The sequence below is a fragment of the Dermochelys coriacea genome, chromosome 22 (genome assembly GCF_009764565.3).
Source record: "Dermochelys coriacea isolate rDerCor1 chromosome 22, rDerCor1.pri.v4, whole genome shotgun sequence".
NCBI lineage: Eukaryota > Metazoa > Chordata > Testudines > Dermochelyidae > Dermochelys > Dermochelys coriacea.
This window is the reverse complement of record NC_050089.1, coordinates 16292784-16301930: the sequence shown is the minus strand read 5'-3', so window position 1 is coordinate 16301930 and position 9147 is coordinate 16292784. Positions and strand designations below refer to the sequence as shown.

The window sequence follows — 9147 nt, the reverse complement described above, 5'->3', positions numbered from 1 at the left end:
ACTGCAAACAATATGGAGGAGAAACAAGCAACCCTGAGCTGGGAGATTAAAGTTGTATAATCCAGCATCTAATACCCTCTCAGGCAATGTCTGTGACACAGGAATGCAGAGTGGAGGGAAGTGGAACTCAAGAACACAAACCTCTCCCTTTGCAAGGAAAGAGTAAGGCGGGGCTGGGGTAAAGGCATTGGGCTGTGACTTCGGACAGCTGGCTTTAATTCCCAGATCTGCCACAGGCTTCTGAGATGACTTTGGTGAAATCTCTTTGTCTCTCAGTCACCCATTTGAAAAATGAGGCTAATAATACTTCCTCCTTCCTTACCCTTTGTCTGTCGTGTCTGCTTAGATTGTAAACACTGCAGGGCTGGGACTGTCTGTTTCATGCAATGTCTGGCACCCTGGGGCTCTAATATCAGGTGGGGTCGCTAGACCCTATGTCCTGGAGTGTGCAAACCCCAAGCTGTCTCAGATGATAAAGTGTTAATAGGGAACCTGACTGTCTGTTCAGCTGAGGCTGATTGGTAGCCTCCCCACAGCTAAGGAGACAGCTGAGGAGACAAGAGGGGTTGAGAGTGGCTGTCCTCAGCAAGGTTGTGGGGAGAAGCCATCCAGGAGACTGGATCCTTTAGGCGAGAGAGCCACGCTGGAGAACAGCCAGCAAGAGGGGTATGGTAGGAACCAGGCTAGGGAAACAATACAAGGTTGGGAGAGCATAGTGCCAACCCCTGTGCATGGGGTCCCTGGCCTGGAACTCAGAGCAGCGGGTTGGGCTGGGTTCCCCTATCAAATCAGCAAGGGGATTTATTAAGGCCTTGAACAAGTGAGCTGTGCTCAAAGAGGCCAGGAATTGTGTGCCTGTTATCTAAAGAGACTGGATGGTGACCGGCCGCCTGAAGTATTGGAGGGTTTAACAGGGGAGCCAAGGTTGTAACAAAGAATTGACATGCAAGCAAGTTGGTTATTGGCCTATCAAAGGAGGGGAACTGAAACAGAGTTACTGTGTTGTCTGTTTTTGCTGCAAGGAGGCACCAAAGATCTAAAGGTGACCACCAACACCCTACCGGAGTACAAACAATAATAAAAGCAAAAAGGCTGACAAAGGAGGTGCTGTCGTCATCATGAATAGGTCGGAGTATGAACAAGAGGCTACTAGGCAGCTCTCCAACACCGCTTTCTACAAGCCATTACCCTCTGATCCCACTGAGAGTTACCAAAAGAAACTACAGCATTTGCTCAAGAAACTCCCTGAAAAAGCACAAGAACAAATCTGCACAGACACACCCCTAGAACCCCGACCTGGGGTATTCTATCTGCTACCCAAGATCCATAAACCTGGAAATCCTGGACGCCCCATCATCTCAGGCATTGGCACCCTGACAGCAGGATTGTCTGGCTATGTAGACTCCCTCCTCAGGCCCTACGTTACCGGCACTCCCAGCTATCTTCGAGACACCACTGACTTCCTGAGGAAACTACAGTCCATTGGTGATCTTCCTAAATACACCATCCTGGCCACTATGGATGTAGAAGCCTCTACACCGACATTCCACACAAAGATGGGCTACAAGCCATCAGAAACAGTATCCCCGATAATGTCACGGCTAACCTGGTGGCTGAACTTTGTGACTTTGTCCTCACCCATAACTATTTCACATTTGGGGACAATGTATACCTTCAAATCAGCGGCACTGCGATGGTTACCCGCATGGCCCCACAGTATGCCAACATTTTTATGGCTGACTTAAAACAACGCTTCCTCAGCTCTCGTCCCCTAATGCCCCTACTCTACTTGCGCTACATTGATGACATCTTCATCATCTGGACCCATGGAAAAGAAGCCCTTGAGGAATTCCACCATGATTTCAAAAATTTCCATCCCACCATCAACCTCAGCCTGGACCAGTCCACACAAGAGATCCACTTCCTGGACACTACGGTGCTAATAAGCGATGGTCACATAAACACCACCCTATATCGGAAACCTACTGACCGCTATTCCTACCAATATGCCTTTAGCTTTCATCCAGATCATACCACACGATCCATTGTCTAGAGCCAAGCTCTACGATATAACCGCATTTGCTCCAACCCCTCAGACAGAGACAAACACCTACAAGATCTCTATCATGCGTTCCTACAACTACAATATCCACCTGCTGAAGTGAAGAAACAGATTGACAGAGCCAGAAGAGTACCCAGAAGTCACCTACTACAGGACAGGCCCAACAAAGAAAACAACAGAACGCCACTAGCCATCACCTTCAGCCCCCAAATAAAACCTCTCCAACGCATCATCAAGGATCTACAACCTATCCTGAAGGACGACCCATCACTCTCACAGATCTTGGGAGACAGGCCAGTCCTTGCTTACAGAAAGGCCCCCAATCTGAAGCAAATACTCACCAGCAACCACACACCACACAACAGAACCGCTAACCCAGGAACCTATCCTTGCAACAAAGCCTGTTGCCAACTCTGTCCACGTATCTATTCAGGGGATACCATCATAGGGCCTAATCACATCAGCCACACTATCAGAGGCTCGTTCACCTGCGCATCTACCAATGTGATATATGCCATCATGTGCCAGCAATGCCCCTCTGCCACGTACATTGGTCAAACTGGACAGTCTCTACGTAAAAGAATAAATGGACACAAATCAGATGTCAAGAATTATAACATTCAAAAACTAGTCGGAGAACACTTCAATCTCTCCAGTCACTCAATTACAGACCTAAGAGTGCCTATCCTTCAACTAAAAAGCTTCAAAAACAGACTCCAACGAGAAACTGCTGAATTGGAATTAATTTGCAAAGTGGATACAATTAACTTAGGCTTGAATAGAGACTGGGAATGGATGAGTCATTACACAAAGTAAAACTATTTCCCCATGTTATTTCTCCACCCCACCCCACCCCACCCCCACTGTTCCTCAGATATTCTTTTTAACTGCTGGAAATAGCCTACCTTGCTTGTCACCATGAAAGGTTTTCCTCCTTTCCCCCCTCTGCTGCTGGTGATGGCTTATCTTAAGTGATCACTCTCCTTACAGTGTGTATGATAAACCCATTGTTTCATGTTCTCTGTGTGTGTATATAAATCTCCCCTCTGTTTTTTCCACCAAATGCATCCGATGAAGTGAGCTGTAGCTCACGAAAGCTTATGCTCTAATAAATTTGTTAGTCTCTAAGGTGCCACAAGTACTCCTTTTCTAAAAGCATTTTAGAATCTGACAGGAGGAGATTTGCAAAAGTCAGTAAGTTGCGTCCACAAAATGTCCCGTCCTCCTCCGCACCGGAAAGATGGTATTTGCATGCACAGGAGAACACTTTGCATTGAAATTAACTATATTGCATGTGCAGATTCAAAATACACATTTACATGGACAAAACATGTATGTGCACACCTGTCCAAACATGGGATGGGGGGCATGGTCCCAGACCTCAAGGTATACACTGGAATTTTATAGCCCCTCAGCCCGAGCTCCATGAGCCCAAGTCAGCTGACGCAGGCCAGTAGCTGGTGTTTTATTGAAGTGGAGACATAGGCAATGAGGCTCAGTGTTTGGCTAGTCTCTGAGTATTTTAAAAGCCCTGTACTAAAACGGACATAATGTACTCCTTTGGACATAAATACAGCATGTAGATACAGAGTTCTGGGATGTTCTCACCAGGGTAGTTCTGAGCTAGTCCTGCACTTATTTGACTCCTCTCTAGTGGAGGGTATTGTAATTTTCACAAAAAAACCTCCTCCTCTTTCCAATCTCTCTCCCTCCCCCTAGATCCTAAGCAGTGCAGAAGCTTAATTGCAGCTTCAGTCTGGGATGCATTGAACTGTTGGTGTCCTTCAGTTCTAAGAATCCTGAAATAGCCACAATAAAATACTCGTTACAGCAGCCTCTCTCAGTTGGCTGAGTCAGAGCCCTCTCTCTCCCTGAAGAAGTGTTCCCATATAGTAAAGGATATTAAGAAGGTTGTATAACTGATTGGGGTAGGTACTGCAGCAAGGCTAACAGCAATGAAATGCATTTGAACATTTCCAGTGCTGAGTAAACCATATGTCTTCATAATTTGATTGTGCTCTGGTCCCATAGGCACCTCCCAGCTCTATTGAACACCGATGGAGTTATTTAGAACCATAAATAATATTATCAAAGAGGGTCCACTGGGTAAACAGTCAGTGTATAAATTGTTGGAGTGGGATATTGATTGTTCTTAGCTGACTAATGAATTATTCTGTTTAAGAGCCCACGGAAATAATGTTCAGCGTTTTCAAGGCGAGGGGCCTTTGAAGGATTTCCCTGAAGTGCTGCTTAGCTTTGTTGTTTTGGCCACTGCAGCCAGGGAGAACAGTCCATCAGCAATCACACCATTAAAAGCCAGTGTAACATAACAGGTGAGCACTTAGGCAATGTGCGTATTGGGGGGGGGGCAGGGCAAGCGGGGAGAGATTTATTAAAGATGGCAGCTTGTCATGGGTAATTCATGGAACATTTTCCTAACCTTTGATCCTTCTAGCTTCATTTTTTCCCTCCCCATTTTTCATCCCTTTCTTTCTTCCTTCCCTGTTTTGCAGACACTTAGGTAACCCTCTGCAGAGAAAGTGAGCTCTCTGTCTCAATCCCCTCTAGCCCTCACCCATGATGATTCTCCTTGCTGTTCTCTGAACCCCTTTGAGTTTGTCCCTTCTTGCTGGTATTAAGGTACTCTGACAGAGCTACCGACGGAGGGGTCCAGGAGAAGTATTATCTGCTTGCTTTGTAACACAGCAGGCTAGATTGAGACCTGCTCTTGGCAGGTGTAAATGTGTGATCCCATTATAGCTGCACCAACAAACACAGCTCTCCTTCTGGACTCCTGCTTCTGAGTCTACCACCCAAAATTCCCTTCACATTTTGGATCTGTATATCATTCCTTGATCATGCTTAATTTGGTGAGCTCTGTCATCTATCAGTCTTATTGTTTTCCAGGTTTTCTTCAATTAAGTATCTGCAGTTTGCATCATTTCCCCCTCGACATATTAGCTTCATTGATCTTCCTCCAGAATCAGATGAAATGGACCTTCCATTTCAAAGTTAATTCCAATTTTTTTCTGGCAATTGCAAAATACACTCTGTTAAATGTATAGTATTGCAATCCATTTGATGCAGAGCACTCAAAATACCAGCTACTCTCACACTGCAGTGACTGGAATGCTGAAGGCACTGGTGGGGGCGTGCGTGGGGGCAGTGAACCAAAAAAACAATTATTGTCAGTGTAGGTGGGGAGGGAATTAAGAGACACAGCTAGTTTTAGAACACATGATTTCAGCCGAGTAACTTTTTTTTTCTCCCTAAATTTAGTCTCTCCAGGGCCCCAATCCTGCAAACCCTTATGCAGACAAGCAACTCCACACAAATGAGTTCTCCCACTGACTTAAAAGGTATCAAAAGGCATACATAAAGTTACTCAAGTGCCTGCAGGATCGGTGCCTGTATTATTTCATAATAAAATCAACAAAAATATCTTGATTTAAAAATATATATGTCTGCATAAGTAAATGAGGAACAAATGAGTTTCCAGATTGGATGAGATGTATAGTCCATCTAGTCCAGTATCCTGTCTCTGTCAGTGGCCAATACGAGCTGCTTCAGAGAAAAGTGCAAGAAACCCTGTTGTGGGGAGATGTAGGATAATCTGCATCACATGAAAGTCTCATCTTAACCCCTAATAGTTAGAAATTGATTTTAACCCTGAAACATGAGATTTTTATCTCCCTGCCAAAATTTGTGTTGTTTTTTTTATTTAAGCATTAACTCTTAGAATTCTTTGCATAATGCAGTTTAGTTGAAACAATGATTCGATCTGTGCAAAATTCAATCAGTTTTAAATTTCTAATTTCATGTAATTTTACCATTATTGTTTTGCATGATTTTGTAGCCCTCAGAATCTGTCTTTATGCAAAATTTGAATCTTCACACGCAAAGCCCTACAAACTGCTGAACGTGAAGATGCAAAGCTGCCTTCTCTTGAAAATGCATCCCTTTCCACTTGAATAATGTACTTATCTTGCCAAAGTTTATCACAGGAATGAGCCCACTTCGGGGTTTGTTATAAAATGTAGCACCCCCCACCCCTGAATTTTACATTGTTTTGCATTTAATTACAAATAATTTGCAGGCCTCAACTTAAGATCACATTTGCATCTTATTTGTAGTCTGTATTAAACTGTAGAAGTTATTTAAAATTCAAAATGTAAAAAAAAAAAAAAGCGTAATTCTGGCTTGCCATAAATTAAAGGGCTTTTGGGGGCTTTTGTAGGAGAAATGAGTGACAAAAATGCACTATGTATGTTTTAAAACCGCCCTAAAAAAGCCTCAGACTTGTGAAGTGAGCAATAAATGGTAAATAGCCTTTGTAAAGCACACGAGGTTTACAAAGTAGCTTTATGTATAGAATAATTTACTGTTATTAAAAAGGTAAATTGCTGGAATAGCACTTTTCTCCCCCACTGTTCCTACCCTCGTTATAGTAGCCAAATTAGCGCTGTGCTGTGTGGATGTTTATTTGGGGAGGGTTCTGCGGCAGTGGTATTACATTCCTACAGTGGGATTCTGGCACACAGCCCAGTTGTTAGCCTTTTACAAGAGTCATTTTCTTTTAGAATATTAAAACTTTTATTACTTCAAATGCAGCACTTTTGCTCCTCATAATTAATACTGATTTTACCATAATATCTTATTTTTATATGCATTATCTTGTTTTTCATGAGCTTCAAATATCATTTCTAGTTTATAAAATAACCTACTTTATTTTCCTTCACAAATATCATATTTGGTCATTTTCTTGGCTTGCTCAGCAGATAATTGGGTTCAGGTTAAACAGAACATGCCTGAGTCCATTGTTTCTCAGTGATATCTTTGGGAGGCTATTAACTTGTTTCACTCACTTTTCTCTCTGTTAAGGACCACACTGAGGAAAACACTTCAGTAGTTGCTTAACTTTAAGCATGTGCTTAAGTTCCATTTTAGTCAGTGAGACTTAGGCATGTGCTTAAATTTTAAGTACATACTTAAATGCTCTCCTGAATAGGGTGACACTAATTTCCCTGTTCTAGTGGGCTTTTCAATGAGCAATAGCAGCTAGGACCTCAGTTTTCTATTGCCTCTAAAATAAAGAATGTGTTTAATTAATTAAAATTTTAGACATTTTCTGAGGACCACAATCTTTACACTGAGATCCAGAAACTGGTTCTTTTTCACCCTTGTGGACTATTAAGACCAAGACACGCACTAAGAGGAAGAGATGGACAATAGTCTCAGCTGGTAACATGTTATATTAAAGCCTGCAGTTGCTATGGCCAGAATTCAGCATTACAGGGCTTGTCCGGTACTGAATCAGACTAGGGATGTAGAGAGGAAAGATGCAACATACCAAGATCTTGATGTCCAGCATAATTTGGACCATTTCATTAGTGCTCCATGCTTGTTTCAGTCAATAATGTTTCTCCCCTAGGGAGAAGTACACTGGCTCACATGCATTGCCTGTTATCTTTCAAGTACTCAGAACAGAATGCTTTTTTGGTAACCTCATCAAAGGATAAGCTAGGATTCAGATAAGCTTTATTGGGAGGAAGTCAGGGTTATAATTTTCAGAGACTTCTGAATGTCACCTCCAATTTTCAACTCTTCAATTGGAATGCCAGGTTTTGGAAGCCACACAGCCTCAGATATTGAAATGGTTGACCTATGGACTCAGGCTTTCTCAATTTCTGGTCATCTTTAGCTTGCAGATCTTGGAGTTGAAAGAGCTAGAGATTTCTGACTTTATAATAATGCAGTTTCTCAGAAGTGCAAATTACAGAGGAATTGGTGCTAAACTCCCCATTAACTACAGAGTCCGAGAAATCTTTAGTGTCCCAAATTACCTGTCACTTTCTCTGTAACACAGTATAATTCTGTCGCTTAAAAAATGGCCATAATTTGAAATTTCAGTGAAATTTCTAATTGAATCTGCACTTAATTTTGCAGGCTTGATGTTCCCCCATTTCAGTTATAGGCAGGAATACATTCAGCATTCCAATGACCAGACCCCTCTTTCCTTTGCGAGCTCATCCCAGGCCTCAGTGCAGGACTACACAGGCAATGTCAACTGAGTGCCCTGCGTGCTCTTGTGCTGTTTCTAGTGGCAGCTCATCAGAAGGGGTTCACGGAGGTCAGTGACTTCATAAATATTTAGATCAGGGTAGTCAGGAAAACACAGTGCTCTCACTGCTTCCTTCTGTCCCCTATACATTTTTTTTTCAAAATATGATCTCTCGTCATAGATTCCTTTGTTGCTATGCCTTTATAGATCCACAGGGTGAACTGATTCCAAATGCCAATAGGCAATTTAAAAAAGAGGTAGATGAAGATAAAAAATTAGATGAAGATGAATTGATAGCTATAGGATAATAGATAATAAAACATGGTGTCATGGGTGTGTGGATGGATAAAGATATTGGGAGACTAGTTTCTCTTCAGGTTTCAGAGTAGCAGCCGTGTTAGTCTGTATTCGCAAAAAGAAAAGGAGTACTTGTGGCACCTTAGAGACTAACAAATTTATTTGAGCATAAGCTTTCGTGAGCTACAGCTCACTTCATCGGATGCATCCGATGAAGTGAGCTGTAGCTCATGAAAGCTTATGCTCAAATAAATTTGTTAGTCTCTAAGATGCCACAAGTACTCCTTTTAGTTTCTCCTCAGTTATCCATAGGGCTGTAGGAGCCTTGTTATGTTATTTATTTGTAGCATTTAATTTTCAGAGGAGGTGAAGAAAAGATTCTTTCACAGCACACCCAATGTGCACAACTTAATTTTGGTAATGGAGCCGGCAATTGCTCTGCACTAGAAGAGCCAAGGGATGCAAAATGGTAGCTGTGCCAGGAATGTTGACACAGAGGAGCATAGGGAGAACAGATCCCTGTGATACAAACAGGTCACAGCCGTGATGATCGAGTTGTTGATTTTTCTGGTAAAGAAAAAACTGCAAGACAAAAATGTTAACCCCTAGAACGCTGAATGCAAGAGAATACTTGGATTTAGTCTGAATCAGTTTTTTCGGAGGAAACATTACGATTTTTGTCAGTAGAAGAAAAGGCTTAAAGCATGGCCTACTGGAATCTTATTCC

General features: G+C 42.4%; 1 long non-coding RNA gene across 1 annotated transcript; it reads left to right on the top strand.

Annotated features, from left to right (window-relative positions):
- The first annotated feature begins 531 nt into the window (after positions 1-531).
- Positions 532-6617, top strand: LOC122457224. The gene is made up of 4 exons (XR_006276677.1): positions 532-666; positions 4245-4395; positions 5351-5421; positions 5919-6617. It is a non-coding gene; the product is annotated as an uncharacterized LOC122457224 (long non-coding RNA).
- The last annotated feature ends 2530 nt before the right edge of the window (positions 6618-9147 follow it).